At 41.3% G+C, this 22048-nt stretch overlaps 1 pseudogene across 1 annotated transcript; it reads right to left on the reverse strand.

Annotated features, from left to right (window-relative positions):
• Positions 1-1303: 1303 nt before the first annotated feature.
• On the reverse strand, positions 1304-3919 carry LOC309840610 (eukaryotic translation initiation factor 1 pseudogene; annotated as a pseudogene). Its single transcript has 2 exons — positions 3797-3919; positions 1304-1828 (listed from the first exon to the last, which is right to left on the reverse strand). The product of its transcript is annotated as a eukaryotic translation initiation factor 1 pseudogene (transcript).
• Positions 3920-22048: the final 18129 nt, after the last annotated feature.

Below are 22048 nucleotides of genomic sequence, written 5' to 3' on the forward strand. Positions count from 1 at the left end.
TTTTGCTGCTCCATCTGTTAAATTCTTTCCTTTTAGACTTGTTACAAAACTTATTTTAGCTTTCCTCGATCTGTCTTCTAAAGGCTTAAACTTTTCTGGCAACATTTTCTACTCTTCCTAGAAGTTCTGGAAGAATTTCTCTAGCTTATTTTACTCATGCCTTGATTCTTATTCTACAGAATCTCATCTTGTGTTCACAAATTCCATGGCATGAGAAAACTTGATGGTCGTATTTTTCATCTCAAAGCAGGTTTTCCTGCTCCCAGGTTATAACTTCATGCTTTTTATTAAGTAGATAAAATGTCTTTTGGATCTTTTAGAAAATACACATTAGAGATTTTTTGTGTTTTTTCCTAACTTTCACTAATAAAGCCATTCTAGAAGGGCATATTTTTTCTGCCTACTCACTTTGATTGTCTTCTTTTAAACTACTTAATCTTTATATTATAATTTTCTCTTTGCTTATCCTTAGGAATAAGCATGCCTGGGTAGGATAGGGAATGAGGGAGTGACCGGATAAGTAAGGTGGGGGAGGAGATGATAAGCTTTTCCATACTTGGAGATTTGTGTGATTTCCTTCAAGGACTGTGTTGGTCTAAATCAAGAAGAAAGAGGAAACGACAAGAGAGAGGGAAGAAGAGAGAGAGAAAGGAAGAACAGGAAAGGAGGAAGGAAGGAGAGAAGGAAGGAAGGAAAGGAAGGAGAAGAAGAAGGTAGAGTTAGCTCTACTGTAGCTGTATACTGACAAAGGACAGGGCAATTCTCTGTGCAGTGTAGGTTGTGAATGAAAGCCCAGGCCAGCCACATCAGGGAGTTTTGCCCCATGCCAAAGAGAGTCTGTTCCCTCTTTGTGGGCTGGGATAATGTCTCTGTTCACTAACTGGCACAGCCTGTCTCTTTAGAGGCCAGCTGTGGCCCTGCCCCTCTTCTCCAGTTCAAGGGTAAGATGGGAGCCAACTATGCAGAGTAATCTCATCCTTGTTAGCTCTAGATTTGCAGCCTCCCTCCCAAACCCTCCATTGTCCTAATGTCCATTTTTTCCTCCAGGCCCTGTGCTGCTCTGTGCTTAGGGTTGGTTTGTGATTTGTGAGCTTGCCAGCCATTTTCTCAACCCAGTCTTTGTTTTCTTTTCTTTTCTCTTTTCAGTTATTGCAGGAAGGATTTACACTAGGTCAAGTTAGCAGCAGACCCCAAATGTATACAGTGTACAAGCTGTGAGGTTTTACAGCTTGTGACAAGGGACAGAGGGCAAGTCTACTCATTGCAAGGAAATCCTCACTTAAGCTTCCATGAGCCAAAAGACTTAAAACCCATGAACCTTCAGCTGGTCATCCTTAGCCAATCCAGTCTCTTCCGGGAACTGGCATATGTTCTCACGCGAGTCACCCCATAGTGGAATTACTTCTCCATATTCTGGATGTTCAAGCACAGGACAAATGCAGGCAAATTTCTTCTTAAACGTCTTCACTAGTTTCTTTTTATCAAAATCATCAGCGATTCCCTGGATGGTAGTAAGGGTCTTCCTGCTTTTTCTCTGTTAAATTCGTATATGGCTGTAATCCTCAGTGCCACCAGGAAAGAGACCGTCCCCCTTCCTTGCATCAGGAGAGGGGTGGGAAGAGTGGAGGTTCTGGATAGTGGACCCGCTGGAAGGCTGCAGCAGGAGAAGGGGGGGCAGGGGGGCGGCGAGGGCTGGGGACAGGAACTGAGTGTCAGGAAGGGATAGGGCTTTAGTGGGAGTGACTGGGATGTCTCCCAATCCAGTCTTGCTTGTGATACATTCTGCAGAAATGCCTTGACTTTTCCCACAGGAGTTTGGTTTCCTTTCCTGATATTCAAAGCTGAACAGATTTTCCAGGATTTTCGAATTCCTCTGGTCATTCCATTGGGAATTTGGGAGAATGGGAAGTTAAATGCAAGGGCTCCGATCGAAAGTCTCTCTTTTTAATTTTAAGTGATTAGAATAGCTTGTTCTCAAGATTACACTAGAATTAATGTTATCTAATCAATGAGATGTATTGATACAGCTCCTAATTTTTGTGGTTCCTGAACTGCAGTTTACGATCTAGCTCCATCAGACATACCTGGCGACTGCTGTATGAATGCAGATCTTCAGTTCTACCTCAGGAATTCTGATTCAGAAGATGTGGTGTGGACCTGGAAATATGCATCTTCAACCTCTTTCTGCAAATTGTTATGCACAGTCATGTTTGGGAGTCATTGCCTTAGTCTAGAACAGCCAGACCCTTTGCAATTATGATGTCTTATTTTCTATTTCTGATTTAGGACTTCTCCCATTCTGTTTTCCTCAGGATAACAGGATACATGTTAGTCATTTTTTTTATTGTTGTTTTTATGAGAGCAGATTTAAATTAATTTTTCTTTCAGAATTTCATGACAATTGTTAAGATAACTGGATACCCCCGGAGTGTGGCAACAAAAAATTATTGCTTTGACTGTAGGGCGGTTGTAGGTAACTCTGAATAGGGCACTATTAGCAAATGAGATAGTAAGCTCCTCCGAATTCTTTGCTGGAGTTTTTAGATCTGGAGAGGTAATTTCATCATGTGTTGGTGATTATTTGGGAAAATCCTATTGTGCCTTTTTAAGATGTTGGTTGTAATTGATGGGGGAGAAATGAAGAGAAACAGCTGGAGGCTTTGCAAGTACGTTCATAAGCCGGATGTTCCATGCCAGGGGAGAATGCCTTTTATGGAAATTTTAAAATAAAAATGTTCTACTTCATGAATACATTTTTTTTTATCACTGTTATTCAGAAATTCTCATACTGGCTTTATTCTCTAGAGTGAAAAACACAGAGAGGCTTGTTACTAAAGATTTAGTTGGCACATGTTGGGTGTATCTGGAGGGGGGGAGGGCTTGGCTATGGAGATTAATTCATAATTCATACCCACCGATACGGATCGGAAAGGCTCATGCTTAGATTGTCACCTGTCAGTGCAAGAAAACGAAAGTCATTAAAAAAGTTTTTTAACTTAAGAACTCTGCCCTCCAGCATTCAAACAGCTGGTTCCCCTTCTCTTGTCTGCCAAAGCTAACAGCCAGAGTCCCTTAAGAAGAGGGATTAGATGCAAAATCCTGATAAACCCCATTCAGTTTGAGCTGTGTACCAATAACAGAAGGACGTTTGTTGTCCATCTGTCTTTGGATGGAATAGGGGGGAGCTTTGGGGCTGGCACGGCCATGACATAGAGGTTGTGAGTCTATCTTGCAGTGTATTTGGATTCCGGCTGCAATCCAATGACACAGAAATATACCACTGTGGACTCCGAAATCACCAAAATAAGATTGCTTAAGGCCTCTATATAATTCTGAGCTAACTAAACAATAACCCCCAGATCTAAATGGTCTGTGTGATTACGCAGACAAACTGCAGGTTTTCTGTTAGGTTTATCGCTCCCCCGGGAACTTTAAATCTCACCGTTGCCGGTCTCTAATTTCTTCTACTCCTTATTCTGTTTATAAGTGCAACTTGGGATTCCGAGCAGAAAAGCATCTGCCAGGCTTTGGGGTTTAGGAGTCTACCTTAGAGGACAAAACAAATTAACATGCAAATCCTTTGTAGAGATCATTGCATCATCATCAAGATGGGAATAGAAAAACATTTATTACATTTAATTATAGAAGGTGTGCACACAAGATAGGTAGACGAAGGGCTATTTAGACACGAAGCTCAAGTCAACGATAACGGCACCCAAGGCAAATAGAACAGCGAGAATACGTGGCAGGTCCTGCCCAGTGTCTACGATCTCCTAGCACGCAAGGGGGCACGCACCATTTGCTGTGGCCTTTGGCGGTATATTTGCTTTCTGCTGCTGCATAACAAAAGGCCACAAACGTAGCATCCTGCAATCTTAAATTTATTATCTTCCGGTTCCCGAGGATCGGAATCTGGCATGTTTTAGTTGGGTTCCCTGCTGAGCGTCTCACGTGGGTGAAATTAAGGTGTTGGCTGGCTGCACCCTTATCTGGGAGCTCAACTAGGGAAACTGGCTTCCAGGCTTCCTCTGGTTGTTGGCAGAATTCACCCTCCTGCAGCTGTATAACTCACGTCCCCATTTTCTGGGAAGCTGTTGGCCGGGGATTACTCTCAGCTCCTGGAGGGTACGTTCCACAGGCCTTTCCTAGGCCTTCCCCCAACATGGCAACTTCCTGCTTGAAGGCCAGCCTTAAGAGTTCACTTGATAAGGTCAGGCTCACCCAGGATAATGTCTCTTTTAATCAACTCAAAGCCAACTGATTACGGACCTTAAGGATATCTATAAAATCTCTTCACCTTTGTCATTTAATGTAAGCTAATCATAAGATTGATATCTCCTCATAATCCCAGATTCGGTCTGTACTCCAGGAGGAGGAATTACACAAGGGTTTAACCCGGGGAACAGGGAGTTGGGAGAACCATGTGGGAGTGATACCTCCCATAGACACCCTAGGATTTAGAGCCTCTGTCTTAGTCCATATATGCTGACCTATTTTGGATTTCACCTCACTTCAATTAGGATTTGACCTATTTTTGATGTTTACAAATTCAAGGCCATTATTTTATTTATGATTTCACTGTACTCCTCACCCTTGGTCTTGAGTTCTGGGATCACCACTTAGTGCTCTCTCAAGGCCAGTTAGATGTTGTGGCTTCAGTTGAAGACATTACTTTCGCTTCTGTACTTGGTCGATTTCCCCACCAGAATAACCTCAAGTTAAGAGAGGCACCTGGAGTCAGGGTGCTCCCTGATCTTTGAATATTGAATCCTTGCCTCGTGAATATCTGATATATGTAGGGTCTGTGATCCTGTTCAAGAAGGATAGGAAAGAAGTGGAAATCCCTCCAGGATTAGCTGTGTGTATGAACTTCCACAAGTATGTTTGGTGGCTAGCCAGAGCCTGTTAGATTGCGAAGAAAACGAAGAAAGCGGGATCCCATCCACTTTGTCGAAGAAAGCTTACAATCCCAGATTGCTAGAGTCCCTTGAAGCTGCCCGGTGAGACAGAGAAGGTGATCCTTCCTGGCTGAGGGACCCCAGGTGCTATGTGAGACCAGAAAAATACGTTTTTCTAGAACTCTGGTTTTAACTCAGAATGCATGTCTCCATGGAAACATGGTTTTACGCAATATTTGGCTGACAAGGTCAGCCTACAGACCCTTCCATAAAGAAAACAGATAAGAAAATGTCATCAGTGCAGAATCTTTCCAAATGACTGCTCCTCGGTATGACACACCTACCATGTTTTCTCTCTGGAGACTTGACTTAGGTTCTCAACCAAACTGAGCAGGGGTGTCCCGTTTTGGAGTGTGGAGAAGCATTATCCTACTTTCTAAAATTATTTTCCTGAATAAGGGTAATGCCAGCACTACTGTGAAAATTAGTTTGGCCGTTCCTCAGATGACTCAGCAATTCCACTCTTAGACACATATCACAAAAAACTGAGAACAGGTCCTCATACAAAAACTTGTACACGAGTGTTTACAGCAGTGTTGTTCACCACAACCCAAATGTTCATCAGGTGATGGATGGACACAAAATATGTTATATTCATGCATATTATTATAAGTTATATTTATACATATTGTTCTGTCTTGAAAGGGAATGAATTAAATTCTGATACAAGCTGCAACATAGATGAACCTTGAAAATATTACAGTTTTTCATATTCTCATAAGTGAAAGGAGCCAGAAACACGACTGTGTGTTACGTGATCCCATTTAGAAGAAATATCCAGCAGAGCCAAATCTATCAAAACAGAAGATAGGTTCGTGAAATCAAAAACAGAAAATAGTTCTTGAGGATTAAGGGAAAGGGGATTCGGGGTGTGATACCTAAGCGTAAGGAATTTTTTCCTGTAGTGATAAAAATGTTCTAGAATTGCTACAGTGGTGGTCATGCACATCTGAGAATAGGCTAAAACCCATTGCTTTGCACACTTGAAATGGTTGGATTGTATGGTGTGTGAGTTATGCCTCAGTAAAGCTGTCAGTAAAGAGTTAACAACTCTTAATAGATTAAAAAGGAAATCACAATGGATAGACAGAGGGAAAGCATTAAACTTCAGGCTCTTTTCTCAAAGCCCAGGTAAGAAATGAAGCCTCCTTTATGGCAGAATTATGTTCCTGTGATCAAATTTTTTCATTCACCCCCTAGCATGCATTTTTCTTTAGTTTTTGATCCAAAGAGCTTTGGGGAATCTGTGTTGTTTCTTAAATTAAGAAAGCTCTCTGGGAAGTGTATGCATGGGCTCCGATTTTTGACTCTAGAAAGAAAGGTATCTCATATTTGTTGTTTGAGGTTATTTACTTGCCCCTATTATTTGAAAGTAGCTGTGTGCAGAGGGTTCGGGAGGGGTTGAAAGTGGGCATTCACATTCCACTTCTGGGGGAGCATTAGTGGATTCACAGAGGCAGTGCTGGTTTAGCACAGTAGCTACAAGGTCAAACCTCAGGGGGGCTTTTTGGCCATAAGAGAAAGAGCTGTGGTGTTCTGGAGTCCCATGGAGTGAAACTGGACCAGGCACTGTGGGGGAGAAAGGAAAGAAAAGGAAGCCCATAGTAACGGATACTTAGGAAGGGAGGCACGTTGGGTGTCTTCTCATGAATGAAGGCTCTTCCATAGTACATACTCGCTGAACACCTGCTTTATGAGTTGGATGATATCATTTCCATTTTACAGTCGAGCAAAGTAAGACCTGGTGAGAAGGCCACAGTTCCAAGCAGTGGGTTGTAACTGAATCATAGAACTTTTGACACCCTGCGGCCTCATTCTCCTTCCTTTTCTCCATTCACTCTGTTAGTGATGCTAACAAGGGCAGTTTGGGGTAATGTCTGGAGACACTGTTGTTGCGACAACTGGATAGGAGAATTCCAGGGGCGTCTAGTTGTGTAGAGCCCATGGAGGGAGATAAACTTCCTGCAGTGGACAACACAGCCTTCCGCAATGAATTCTCTGCCGCCAAATCTCAATAGCGCAGAGAATGAAGAAGTCTACACACAACATAATATCTCATCAGCTCCCAACCATAAAGCGAAAATCTGTAGATGATTCCAATTCCCACATTAGTATCCATAGCCCAGATTTGTCTCAAGAGCTTTAGACTTACGCACGCAACCGCTCCTTAGAAGTATCGCATAAATTCTCCGCATTCAAAACATTTAGTCATTGGTTCTGGAGTGGTGGTGTGTCTACCGCAACTGTGACTTACCATTTACTTCCTTAAGTCAGGATATAAATAAAATCAACCCATTGCAATTGGTAGATATGTCCCTGAGTCTGTTTTCCATTTCTTTTTAAATGTAGGTTAATTTGGCTCTTTGTAACCTGTGTTGTTCTGAATTTCCTATATATAACAATTACGTATAATTGTTCTGGAAGTTTGATTAGATTTGAGCTCATTTTTTTTAATTGAATGAATTCACAGGTGGTGTTATGTTCTATCAGGAAACACTTAAAGTCTAGTTGCTTTTCTTTTGTAGCTTCAACAGCTAATGCTGATCAATACCACCTCCTTTACCTCAAATGGTGATGCATTAATTAAATTATTCATTCCTCATTTATTCGCTGAGTCTTACTATAAAGAGAAATTTTCCCTCTTCTAGTGTTGGTTACTCCTTGGTACAGTTCACATAGGAAAGGCGAGGAAAAAGCTTGATTCGTTATTTAACAGCTTTAAAAACAATTCATTGATACTTTCAGTGGTAACCAATTAGTTTTGCTACAATATCATTATAGGCTTAGAGACTGAAACTTATATACAGTAAGTTTCTATTATAGTTTCTATCCTTACTGACACTCAAGTTGCCTCCTCTTTAGGGAATGAGAATCTTTTGAACTTGACTCATTAGTTGCTCCAGATGCTATAGGGATTCATGCACCTGACCCTAGGTCCTAGGTCCTTTGTCTGATTCTGTTTGATTTCTGGGTTGTGTTTTTTGTTTGTTTTTTGTTTTGTTTTCTTTTGTTTTTGGCAGATCCTCCATATTTCTGTTTTATAGATGGAATTTCTTATTCTTTCCCAAGGCTGTTACTTATTTGGTCTTTAAAACAATATTCTTTCACCTATGGGGGAAAAAGGGGATCTAAGGGAAAAAGTCAGAAACTGAAGCAGTGTGCTGTCTTGATCTAATTTCTCTCTTTTTGCTTGATTAAAGTATGAGTGACAAATAAAATTGTAAGATATTTACAGTGTACGTCGTGGTAATTTGAACGTTGTGAAAGGTTTTCTCCCACCGAATTACTTATTACTTCCCATATTTACTTTTTGTGTGTGTGTGAGAATGCTTAAGTTCTACTTTCTTAGCAGATTTCAATTGTACAGCACTGTGTCATCAATTACAGCTCTATGTCTTGATCTAATTTCTAAGGATTTTTCTAAAATGTAAATAAGATCATGCCATGATTGGAATTTGTAACGGTCCACACCTGCCTTCAAACTAAGTCCAGACTCCCAAAGAGTCCCTCCAGCCTCTGAATCCTGCTTACCTTGTTTCTTGTCTGGCTCCCTTCCTTGCTAAACTTCAGCCATGTGGAATTTCTGGTACTTTCCCTAAAATGCCATTGTGTCTCCAGCTTTCTGGTTTTTGCTAATTATGTTCTTTCTGCCTGAACATCTCAAGTACACGTCCCACCTGCTCCCCTTCATCTCCTTGACTTCGACTCCTCTGTAGGTCCTGCCTAGGATGTTATTTCCACTATGAGGTCTTCTCTAAACAAGAGTGTCTGTAGCTCCTGGTTTCCCAGGACAGTTCTAGAGTAATCCTGGTGAAGATCAGTCAGTGTCTGTTTATCTTTAGGACACAATTCCCTGTTCCCAAGTGTCCCATTTTGGGTGATACATTATATAATCATCCTATCTCTGGACCCGCAGTGCCAGAACTATGCTTTAAACCCATCTTGTGGTCGTCCTTGGAATTCTAGAATTCCATCCAACATTCTTCACATGCAATAACAATTTCATGTAGTTACTGCTTTGTTATCGATGGAATTGTGTTTCCCCAAGTTCATCTATGGAAGCCCTAACTCCCATTGTAACTGTATTTGGAAATAGGGCCTTTCAAGAGGTAATTAAGATTAATGAGGTCATGAGAGTGAAGGCCTAGCAATAGGGCTATTGTACTACAAGAAGAGGAAGAGACCCAGAGATGCACAGGCACAGGGGAAAGACTGGATGAAGATACAGCAAGAAGGCAGCCATCTATAGGACAAGGAGAGAGACCTCGGAAGAAACTGAACCTGCTGACACCTTGATCTTGGACTTCTAGCCTCCAGAACTGCAGTAAAATAAATTTCTGTTATTTAAGCCACTGAGCCTGCAATCTTTTTTTATAAAAGCCCTAGAAAACTAACAGTCTTCTTTACTCGATTGACTTGCTCATTTTTAAAATCCCCTATTACCAGTTTTAGTGGTATGTTCACAGCAAGCACTGTACCATCGGGGTTCAGTCAGAGGAACAGAACCACTAGGAGTGATATAGAATAAGGAGTTTATTATAGGGATTTGACCTTATGGAATTGTGGGAGCTGGTTAAATAGGCTATTACAGTCTATTGTCTTTATGTTAGAATTAAAAAAGCAGGCACCTGGGAAGAAAAGATGGAGGTGATATGGTAAAGAGCAAGGACACCCTGGAACCCATGACTTTGAGGCTGGAACTCATTAAGAATGGACTCCAACCTGTGTCAGACTCCAATTTTGATGGGGCGTGGGGTGGCCCATCATGGAAACTTGAGCCCTTGTCACGGAACTATACAATCATCCGTCCCAGGAGTAGGGGAAGCAGAAATGGATAACTGATGGGAGCAGGAAGAGGGGCAGACGGGGATTTGCCCCACACCTTCAGGGTGAGCCACACCTTCAAGGTGAGCCAGCACCTGGACAGTGGGTGTGAGTTTCAGTAGTGCCTAGTAGAGAACCTACACGGATCTTTCAAGTATTTAAAAGAAAAAAGAAGTCGCTGTTTCATTCCATCTCTCAGGTATTATCCAAATGTCACTTGTGGTTCACACTGACTTGAAACTATCCAGTGAGGAGAATTCTGGGAAATAGGGTTCCACCTTGGCTAAGTTGACACAGTGTGAATTGCTACGGGTGCTCCAGATTGTTTGTTAAATAAGTAAGTGATACTGAAGCTCATAACCTCATCATAGTATCACCATCCTTCCCCGGAACGGAAAGAACTCATAAAACCCAACCCAACCATCTTGTCTGGGAACCTCATGTGTCACTTTTCCCCTGTGGACTTTGAGGATATTGAATATTTTATTACGAGGTAGGTATTTTATGATTAAAATAATGGGGATAAAACAAACATATCGGATAACGATGCTTCAAAAAAGAAGGATGAATCATGAGGGTGGGCTAGAGGATTATTTTTTTTTAAAGATTTTATTTATTTTATTGTCAGAGAGAGGGAAAGAGCACAAGTGGAGGGAAGAGGCCGAGGGAGAGGGAGAAGCAGACTCTCCTCTGAGCAGAGAGCCTGATGTGGGACTCGATCCCAGGACCCAGAGATCGTGACCTAAGCCAAAAGCAGACGCTTAACTGACTAAACCACCCAGGCATCCCTGGGATTAATTTGTAATGTGGCTAAAATATAAAATTTGGACAAAGAATATCACGTAGTGGCCTTTGTGGCTTCATATCCTCCAACTAATGTAATCAGAGGTTACCCGGGTTGGGAATTAAGCAGGTTTGCTTCTTTGTTTCTGTTTGCCTCGTTCATTTACTGACTGCCTTTATTCATTCAACACAAACTGAAGAGGGAGAAATGGGAATTTCTGAAACACATACTGTGACATTGACACATTCTGCTTTCTAAGTTTTTCAGGGACCAGGAGTCTGAAGTGGAACAGAAAAACAGCATTGCTGTTGATTGCTTATATCGAAGGACAATATACGTTTCAACACATTAACTCACAAAGATGATTTATTGCCTCAACATCCAAACAGTGCTCTGTAACCAGTGACTAGTGTTTAGATAAGACATCATTTGCATGAACAATGCTTAGTTTCTTTATCTGGGACACTTTGAGGCAGCTCCGCTGTTACACAAAGGTCCCATGGACATGGCAGATTTTTCTTTTCTGTTTACCAGGGTCACTTCGGGAACCAGCAGATGAGCACTGTGGCTCTGTCACTCTTTCTTAAGGTCTCCCACCCCACCCCCCACATGGCCTCTGTGATGGGGGGTATACTTGCAGGAGACAGAAGTGCTTGCCTGGCCTAAACCAAGTGACCATTGGAAGGCAGAATACCAAACATGGCCACGGCTTTGCCAAAATGTCAGCAGTGGAATAATGGGTTCAAATAGTATTCAAATGTGAGCTGATTTTATTTACCCAATTAATCTCGACCCCACTTTTTTTTTTTTTTTTAACGTGCATCATTGCAGGTTGCTGGCATTCTTCTTTTAATTGGTTTTGACTCGGCAGAATGATTTCTTTTAATCTCTCCAGCTGTTTCATCAGAATTGAAAGGAGAGAAAATGACCCCATCACCCTTTCCTCTCATCCTAATGAACTAAAAGCCACCACACTGGAAAAGCACATGGATTTTCTTGGTATTTCTTTTGATACAGACATAGGAATGATAACCTACTCTTAGTCCTCAACTACTTCTATCTAGAATCACCGGCCGGACACTGTATACGGACTTGGCAGTTAAAGGAAAGGGATTCCCGTATTCCCCAAACAATGCAGATAGAAAGAAGATGAGCCAAAATGGGACTGAGGAAGCCAGAATAAATCATAAAGGATAATCAGAAAGACCCCGATAGATCAGTGGCAAGGATCTAACAAGGCTCCACAGGTCTACAGAATTCCTGATTGCTGCCGCATAACAAAGAAAGGGATCCCATGGGGGCTTGTTTCTTTGTGTCCTACTTGCTTGCCCGTCACTGCTTACCTCTTTACTCCCAGCTCATCAACTCCACCGCTCATAGGAATTAAACAAGCTCTCTCTTCCCGTGCTCCTTAGCTCACTGAAAAATCAAGACTCACTCGGACCACTAGAGGGATCTCTCTTCTCGGGAAAGGAAAAAATGAAAAAAAAAAAAAATCTAAATCGTGTAATAGACTGTTCACTTGAAATGACACAGGGGAAAAGCCGAGCAGGACCAGAGATTAGCTATTGCAGGTTTCCAGGATATTCCCGTGCTGACAGAGGGGCCCGGCCGCTGGAGAGCCTGACTTTTCCAGGGTCTTGAGAGAATGTGGCCAATGTGGACTTGGTCACACAAACACACTTTGAGCTACTTGAGTGGGCTTCTCGGTCGCTTGAAGGGAGAAGGCTACAGGCTGCGGAGAGGACAGTGACAGTGCGGATCATTAAGGCCAATTGAATTTGTGACTCCTATTTTATGGCATTTTTTAAAAACTTCATATTTTGACATTTCAAACCCTAGCATGTTAAAAAAAAAAAAAAGAAAGAAAGTGAGGTAGTACACACACACACACACACACACACACACACCATCTTTTAATTTCAGTTTATGAAGCAGATATTTGTGTCACCATTTTACATACATGTAATCAGACCTGGGGGAAGTTAAGTCATTTCTTTAACCACTAAAGTGGAAAAGCCAAAATTTTAACTCCGCTCAGGTACTTTCTCTTTTACTCAAGCTTCCTGTGGAAATAACCAGAATTTTGCAAGAATGTGACTGTTCTATTGCACGTATTTGATAGCGAAGAAATAGAGAAGATAGTCGTATAACATGAACTTTTGAAAAACTGTCCTCAGGAAGTTCAGAGAAAACATTTAATAATTTTATATAGGGACATTTAAAAGGGATAATGGCTGGATGAAGCAGAACCACAAAAGTTGAAATTGTGAGAGCACACTCTCAAACTTGTCAGGGAAAAAGATGCCCCTAAAGGAATCAGGGTAGTGATATAGAAGGGTCTCTGATAAGCTCCGATGTTACAGGGTGTGTGAGAAAGACGGCAGGAGCCATAATCACTAAGGGCCGTGTATGTAAAGGAGTGAAGCAGATCTACGGAGAGCACGTGAGGTCGTCGAGCCTCTAATATAAGAAGCCCCCACTTGTGAAATACGGGAAGGACAGTTCCACGTTCAGGCCACACGGAGAGGAAGAATAGGGAAGGCTGAATTCGGTATGTGGGGGAGATTGTTTAAGGATGACAGATGAGAGCAACTCAATACTACCCCCCCTTTTTAAAAAGAATTTCTATTTATTTATTTGAGAGACAGAGCTCACAAGTAGGCAGAGAGACAGGCAGAGAGAGAGAGGAGGAAGCAGGCTCCCTGCGGAGCAGAGAGCCCAATGCAGGGCTCCATCCCAGGACCCCTCGCAGAGGCTTAACCCACCGAGCCACCCAGGTGCCCCTCAACACTCACTTTTATGTATATAATCAACATTTTAAAAAAATACATTGAATGTGGGGCACCTGCGTGGCTCAGTCAGTTAAGCGTCTGCTTTCAGCTCAGGTCACATTACCAGGGTCTTGGGATTGAGCCCCACAAGGGGCTCCTGCTCAGTGGGAAGCCTGCTTCTATCCCTCCTGCTCTGCTCCTCCCCCTCCTGCTCTCTTTCCCTCTCCCTCAAAAAAAAAAAATAAATAAATAAATAAACAAAATCTGAAAAGAAAATACATTGAATGTTCTATCAGGAAAATAAAGCCAAATTTGGAAAGTTAAAAAAGGAAAGCTTGGAAGGAGTAAAACTACTGTAATTAAGGAGGAAAGACGGAGCGAGAACTATTATTTCTCGCTCAAAAGCAATCCTCCAGCCCTCGTCAATTCCTGCTCTGTGGTGACAGAACCCTGATGCTTTTCAAGCACTGGGTGGTTTTTGGCCTCGAGAGTGAGTAGAACCTTCCTGTACCCCAAGGGTTGAGTCCTGATGACTTTAAACGTATCCCAGTGGTTCCAGTCACTTTTAAAGGATTCGTTTAGGATGGGCACATGACATCATTCTGGCCCAAGAGACACGAGGGGAAAGCCTTGTCTGGGAAATGGCTGAAAATGTTTCTCTGATTTAAAGAGACACATGGAAGGGAGGTGTCCTCGCCTCTCTTCTGGACTTGAGATATCGTGGTGAAACATGGGCTGCCCCCGGCTGCTGCAGTCATTCAAGCTCAAGACTAGAGGAACCCATTCAGTCTTGGTAATGTAGTTCAGGACTGGAAAGAACAAGCATGGAAATGCCTTCTCAGGTCTTCTTGTTAGGCAGAGTGTGTCTTCCTAATTTGCGCCAGCCATCCTTCTGTCTTCTCTTCCTTGCTGACGGAAGTATCTTGACTGCGCTTCAGGTGACCACTTCGATTTAAAATAGAAAAATCCTGTACAAAATGAGAAAAGATATGATGTAAGCAACGTTGATACACAAGTCTTAGTGTTTTAATGAAGTACAAAGAAAACCGGAGTAAATCAAAGTCAAGAAAATTGTTTGAATGCTGGGAAGCCAGTGCTATCAGTGTGTGAGACCTCAGAGGCAGGAAGAGCGTGCAAAACAATGGCTAGACTCTTTGAAATGGCAATTACACTTATATTTACTGGTATTTCCAGAGTAGCTCGGATGTGAGTCTTCAGCAGCTCATTTGTATTCATCTCCAAAGTAGCTGCTCTCCTGGTAAGGACCTTCTGCTACCTTCCAGATGCATCCTGAGGGACGATTAGTCCTATCTCAAAAGTCAATCTCATCATTTTTGCCTCTCTCTCTTCTTTATGTTGTCCTTCCATTTGGAGTGCCCCTTCCCTTGTTGTTTTTTTTTTTTCCTGGCCCTTCGGTCTAAGCAATTTGTATAGTTCCTCAGTTTTTATCTCCTCTCTGGCTTTGATACCTCTATTCTCATTGCCTCCTCTTATTTATGATTGCCAAAATATTCACTGGGAGTATTACATCATGACTTGTATTACGTTAGCATTCTCTCTCCAACATAGTGATTTCTGTGACTACCATTTTGTTTTACATAGTATGTGCTCAACAAAGACTGTCGAGATTGGAAGAAGCAAGACCAACTGGTTAATTTAGAGCCAACCAAATATAAAGAGACTGTGAATGAGCGACGGCAGCAGGGAGGGTGGAAATAAAGACATTCAGAAGATAGTGAGTAGGAGGATATGGTTGAGGACATGTATTACATGATAAAGCAGAAGAAACTGGTAGATTATAAGATTTTTGGTTTTGGTGTCTGGAGATCCTCTTGGTGCTGGCAATGGAAATGTTTAATTGTCAAAGGAAGCTTGTTGGTGGAAAAATAAGAGTTACCACTGGGACTTGGACCAGCCTTATGTGGTGGCTACATGGTCAACTTTCATATGTAACAATTTAAAGGTACTAAAGGAAATGTTACCTCAAAGCATTTCCTTCACTGGTCTTCCAGAATGCCTGCCCTGTCTGATTTCAATTCCACCTTTATGTATTGCCTTATCATTCTGGGGCTCAGACCCAGCAAACTGTATTTTCTGGACTCTGTTGCCAACTCACTTCCTGTTAGGTCCTGCCAAGAAACACTGGAATGTTATGAACACAAGAAAGGGGAGGGGCTTCATTATTCCTGTTTGCTATTCCCACTGGCATTACCTTGGCAGTGACATTTCACCCCTGTGGGAGCAGTTTGTCTTAACAATAACAGTTGATTTCAATTGCCAGCTTCTTTGAACAAAACCAGTTAATCCCTCCTCTGTGTAAGGACCAACAGCAGCCAGGCACTGGGACTCTTTAAAGGTCTGAGTCCCAATTCTGCAAGGTCCCCACTGTGAGATCCTTAATTCTAGTAATCTAACCTCTTCCTTTCTACTCTCCCAGCTCTATGGGAGGTAGTTGTTTGCTATCTCTGGGTAATCCTTAGTGTTCTCTGTTGTTCTCTCAACCCTCAAAAACCTGTATAACCAGCCGCCTCTACACTAATTCTATACTAAATTATTTCTGTGGAAATACTGTGCTTTCCGTTTTCTGATGACATCTGACTGGTACCCTGTAGGAGACTGTAACAGTTGAACATCTAAATAAATAGAATGGCATTCTCCAATAATTCAGTTGAGATCAGAGAAGGATTTTTGATTGGAAGTAGGATTTGCAAATGACCTTGAATATGAGTAGGATTTAGAGGTGCAAAGATGGGGTGGAAAAAGCCTTTCAAGGCAGGAAAACACTATAAAAAATACTCATTAATTAGAAAAATATTGTAAGTATGTTGGAAATCATCAGTATGTAAAGGTTCATATCTGGTCCGAATTTACAAAAGTAGCATTGGATCAGATCTTAATGTGGTTGTGGGGGGAGGGAATCTTAATGCCAGTCTCAGAATTATTGAAACATCAAAGGTTTTTGTGTAGCAGGGTTATAATATTAGGAGATCAAAGGGGGATAGAAAGAAAACATACTTGTTGAACACTTACACTTTGAAAAATTATATAGTGAGTATGAATAAGTTCTGTATTACCCCAAGGATAATGAAGTTGTCATATTCTTTTGTTTTTTCTAAATCGTATTTAACCTGTCTCTGAGTTCTTACTGATCTGACTGGCAGAACATCTAGTATTAGTCATTATTGGGCCTTGATCTTCACTTTCATCTAAGAAGCTGGGTGTGAATTATCGCATGAACGTGGGGAGGCCCCTGGTCCTTCGTTCATGCTGAGCACCATTGTTTTCTTGTTCATTTTATTACTGGGCAAGTCTGTTGAGAGCTGCAGAGCGTCTCTTGTTGAGGTCCAGAGACATCTTTCACATGGTTCTCTCTGCCACAAGAAACTCATAGCTGTTCTCAAGGTCAAGGTGTTTCGTTTTCAGCCTCTTTGGAGCCCTATCTTTATCACCCTTCAGAAGTTCCGCCACTTCCTGATCTCTGCTTGGAGCAGAATATAGGTCCTAGGTGTTCCTTGCAGTAGGCAGAATAATGGTCTCCCCAAGATGTTACATCCTAGTTCCAGAACTTGTGAATATGTTCCGTTTTATGGAAAAGGGGAACTAAAGTTACAGAAACAGTTAAGGTTGCTAATCAATTGACCTAACATAACGATATTTTCTTGGATTATCTGGGTGGGACCAATGTAATAAGGATCCTTGAATGTCTAAGGGTTTAGCAGAAAGAAAGGTTTAAGGGTAGCAATGTGAGAAGGACTCAGTCTGCCCCTGCTGGCCTTGAAGATGGAGGAAGAGGACCAAGAGCCCAGGAATGTGGGCAGTCTCTAGAAGCTCATGAAGACCCGGAAACAGACTTTCCTCTAGAGCCTCTACAAAGAGCTCTGTGGATGTCTTGATTTTGGACTTTGGGCTTCTGGACCCACTGAGATCTCTGCTGCACTAACCTACAAGACTGTAAAATAATAAATTTGTGTTGCTTAAACCATAAGTTTGTGGTAATTTGTTACAGTAGCAGTAGGAAACTGATCTACTTCTGGAGCTGCCACAGCTCTTTCCCTTAGCCTTGGGATGCCTCACTCCATATCCATGTTTTTTACTTTCTATTTTTTATTTTTTAAATTTCTTTTCAGTGTACCAGAATTCATTGTTTATGCACCACACCCAGTGGTCCATACAGTTTGCTTTCCTTCTATTGCAACTCCAGAATATCTACCCTTCCCTTCTGTGTAGTAACTACAGAAATACAGGGATGTTTCTGTGGTACAAACCTTGAAATACATAAATATTTTCATTTTCCCCAAGAAAAGCCTAGACCTTATTGTAACAGTCAGCAAACCTCAGGCTACAGGCCAAATCTGGCCTATTTCCTGTATTTGAAAATCAAGTTTTATTGAAACACATTCATTTATGTATTGTTTATGGCCGCTTTCTCACTATAGTGGCAGAGTTAAATAACTCTGTCAGAAACCATATTAACTATTTATCACCTGGTCCTTTGCAGAATCAGTGCACTGACCTTAGAAACAAAGTTATGGCTAATCTTAGGGTGGGTATATGGATAAGTATTAGAGTAGCTTAATTTCCTTTTCAACTATTCTTCTATAGTAACAGTAAGTCAGACAGAAATTAGAATCTCAGTAAATTAACTCATGGTTGGTGTATCATGAGTTGAATGGTGGCCTCAGAGATAGCAAGTTCTAATCCCTGGAATCTGGAAGAGTTACTTATTTGGAAAATAAAGAGTCTTTGTAGATGTGTATAAGTTAAGGATTCTGAGATGAAGAGAAAGCCCTGGGTTCTCCTGGTGGGCCCTGAATGGACTCACAGGTATCCTCAGAAGAAAGAAGTAGAAGGAGAGTTGAAGGCAGCATGACGACAAAGGCAGACATTGGACCGCTACAACCCACAGGCCAAGGAACACCAAGGGACGTCAGCAGCCACCAGAAGCAAGAAGTGGCAAGGGGTAGATTCTCGCTGCCAGCTTGATTTTGGACTTGTGGCTTCCAGAACAGTGAGAAAGCAAATTTCTATTGTTTGAAGCCACAAATATTGGAGTCATGTGCTGCAACAGCAGTTGGACACTAACACAGATGGGAAGACCATTTTGAGAAGACAGCAACCTTTTTGCCAGCCCACATGATTGAAGCCAATAGAAATGTTATCTGCTTCTGAACTCCAGACTTGTTACTTCATGTACTACCTAGTTTGGGTAGAGGAAAGGCAGGGAAATGCAAAGGAACATGCTTTTGGGGACTTTCAGATTTTTTTGTGGGTATTCAAATCATTTAACAGTGCGTAAATGATTTCATAGCAATACAGTCAGAGTTCTTAGAGTAAATCATTTTGATTCCCACTTCTGTCTGGCACAGAGAAATAATCAGCATTTCAGAATGAGCACTTGGCTGTTCTATTACCTCCTCAATAAATGCTTATGGAGCAAACAATATGCCAGCTTACTTTCCCTCTCTTTTTATTATCATACTTTCAAACCCTATATATATACATATATATGTATATATATAATATTTATTATATTATGCTATATATTATATTTTTTGTATTATATTTTATTTATTTAAGATACTTCTCCCACACCATTAGCATATTTGATATGCTAAATATGCTAAATATTCTGGCCTGTTTCACTAAGAACCATTTACAACTGGCTTACTTTTAGAGACAACTATATAGTTGAACCCTTCACAACTACAGTATACTTTTCTAGCTTTGATATGAACCATGTTCTTCTTTCCTGAGGAAGCAGCATATCTTGGTAACATGGATAATAATAAAATAATCTATTTGGTGTTTGGGCTGATGATTATGAAAATTCTTAAAAGTCGTCGTATTATTTATTTCACTCAGAGGAAATCAAAGGAAAGTCCTAAAATTCACCGAGAAGAGTGAATAAGCCCTTTTCAGAATAACAGTCCCTTCTAGTGCACTGCGTTGAATTCTCCTTGTCTAATCGCAGATGGGGGAATAAGTTCTGTGTAGGGTTGACTTCTCACAGGGGTCACCTAACAGGGTGTGAACTGAGGTACTATGGGGCTGCTACTGCTCACGTCCTGCCCTGAGGTCTCACTAAGGCTGAGAAGGTCTGTTTCTGAAGTTCATTAGTCTTCTCAGAAAGTCCCTCCATTTGAGCAACCTCTTGTGTTTGTTGGCCAACTCAACAACATAGCTTTGTGCGGACTCTCCCTTCTTCCCTGTTTACCATATCTCTCCATCGTTTCTAAATTGTTCACTTGTGCAGTAGCTTTTATCGTAGGCTGTGTTTCGGGGGAACCCCAAGCAGAGGCATCAGAATACCACATTCAAAAGAAAACATCAGTGGATACTAATTGATAAAACCTTTTCATTATGGATATTTACAAATAATTGCCAAAGTAGAAAGGAATAAAATGGAACCCCACGAACCCTTTACTCATGTACCTTTCCCCCAGAGTATCTTCGAAGTAGATTTCTGGACAACATTTTTATTAGGAGGCAATCAAAAGATATATATATATATATATATATATATATATATATATATATATCTAGCAACATTATATATAGCAACATTATATATAAGAACCACAAGGATACAGTCCTTATGAAGGGGAACTGGGAATAACTAGCAACATTATCCTTATGAAGGGGAACTGGGAATATATAATGTTGCTAGTTATTCCCAGTTCCCCTTCATAAGGACTGTATCCTTGTGGTTCTTCTCACCAACAAATACGAGAGCCTGTTTCCCTGTAGCCACCCCAACAGAGTATGCTGTTAAGCTTCTGGATTTGTGCCCATCTCATCCAAGCAGTTTTAGCTGAATTCTCTGACTGTGAGCAAGACTGAACATGTTTTTGTGTTTATTTGTGAATTCTTTCTCCATATCTTTTGTCCATTTATCTATAGAAGTTAGATAAAAGGGTAGTTATTCTTTCTTTTCTTGTTGTTGTTGTTTTTTTTTAAGTATTTTCTTTTTTTTTTTTCTTTTTCAAGTAGGCTCCATGCCCAGGGTGGAGCCCAATGCCAGGCTTGAACTCACAACCCTGAGATCAAGACCTGAGCTGAGATGGAGAGTTGGATGCTTAATCAACAGAGTCACCCAGGTTCTCTCAAAGTTCTTTTATACTAGAGAAATGCATACTTTATCTGTGATATAATTTGGAAATACATTTTTCAGTGTTTGTTAATTTACTTGGTTTTGGTGTTTTCTTGCATTTTTTGGACCATAGCTTTAGAAGATAAGGACCTTATAAGGTAATTGTTGGAGAAGAGATTTGTATGACACATCATACTAAATGAATATTATTAGTGAATTAACCTTTTCTAAATAGTTTGTGGAAAATTTACAGTAGAAGTTTCAAGTTTCAAAGGCTCTTACACCATGCTAACATCCGGCAGTTAATATTATGCCTAATTGTCTAAGCTTTTTTTGTTTATGCTTTCTTACACTTTTCTTTGTTCCTCTCTCCCTGAGTTTTCCAATTCCACTCTCTCTCTCTCCCTTTCTTTTATGTGCAAGGCACAATGCCAGCCAGGCTGTAGACATATTATGATGAGCAAACAGCAGAGTCTAACAGAACAAACATTAATCAATAAGCATCCAACACCAGTAGAACTGCAACTCTGACAGGGCTGGGACGATGGATACAAGACATCGTTTGAGGCTATAATTGTGTTTTCATCCAGCCACAGGGGACCAGGAGAAGGCTCTTCAAAGGAAGAGCTAACGTTGAATAAAACTCTGAAGGATGAGTAAGAATGCGCTAGGAAAAAACAAAACAGGGGAGCTAGCCTTTTTGGCAAAGTGAAGCATGTCTGGAGAGGGAGAGGGAATGTAGAAGTAGAACAGACTTAGAGCTGAGCTGGTGTGACTGGAGGGGCCAGAGCCCCGAGAGCCTCGGGCGAGACAGAGAAGGACACGGATGAGGGGGGCCATGCCAAGGAGATGCGCCTTTACTCTATGAATGTCTCAAAGTCATGGATGGATTTAAAGAGAAGGGAGTGGGTATGATCAGTTCTGTATTTTGAAAAGGTCATGCTGACTCCACAATGGGAGACAGATGATAAGGGTGCCTGAGGGGGAAAAGGAGCCCAGGCAGCAGGCAGGTGCTGTGGGAGAGCACAGGGAAGGATCTGGCTGGCCGCAGGGGCGTTCTTAGTGCATTTAATACCCTAGTGTCTCCTTTTTTTTTTTTTTTTTAAAGATTTAATTTATTTATTTGACAGAGAGAGAGACAACGAGTGACAGAGGGAACACTAGCAGGGGGAGAGGTGTGGGAGAAGCAGGCTTCCCACCGAGCAGAGAGCCTGATGTGGGGCGGAGGGTGGGGGGGCGCTGGATTTCAGGACCCTGGGATCATGACCTGATCCAAAGGCAGCTGCTTAACGAGTGAGCCACCCAGGCGCCCCGTGTCTGTTTTTTGATTCTTCCTCTTGTGACAAAGCTATTTTTGGAAATAATCAAATGAAACCAACAGCTTGTAATGATAATGGCTAGCAAGGAAATACAGACAAGAAAAAAATGTCTTTCACTGAAACTTTGTCTCATGCCACTTAAAAAGAATTGAAAGAGAAAATGCACCCACTGCTATTCACTCAATTGTTTTTATAACTATTTAACAGTTTGAACTTCAATAATTATAATTCTATTATAATATCTTATATAAGTGATCTTCTGATAACCCATAAGTGAATTTTGTTAAAAGCAACATTGA

Source organism: Mustela nivalis (assembly GCF_964662115.1).
Source record: "Mustela nivalis genome assembly, chromosome: 1".
NCBI classification, from domain to species: domain Eukaryota; kingdom Metazoa; phylum Chordata; class Mammalia; order Carnivora; family Mustelidae; genus Mustela; species Mustela nivalis.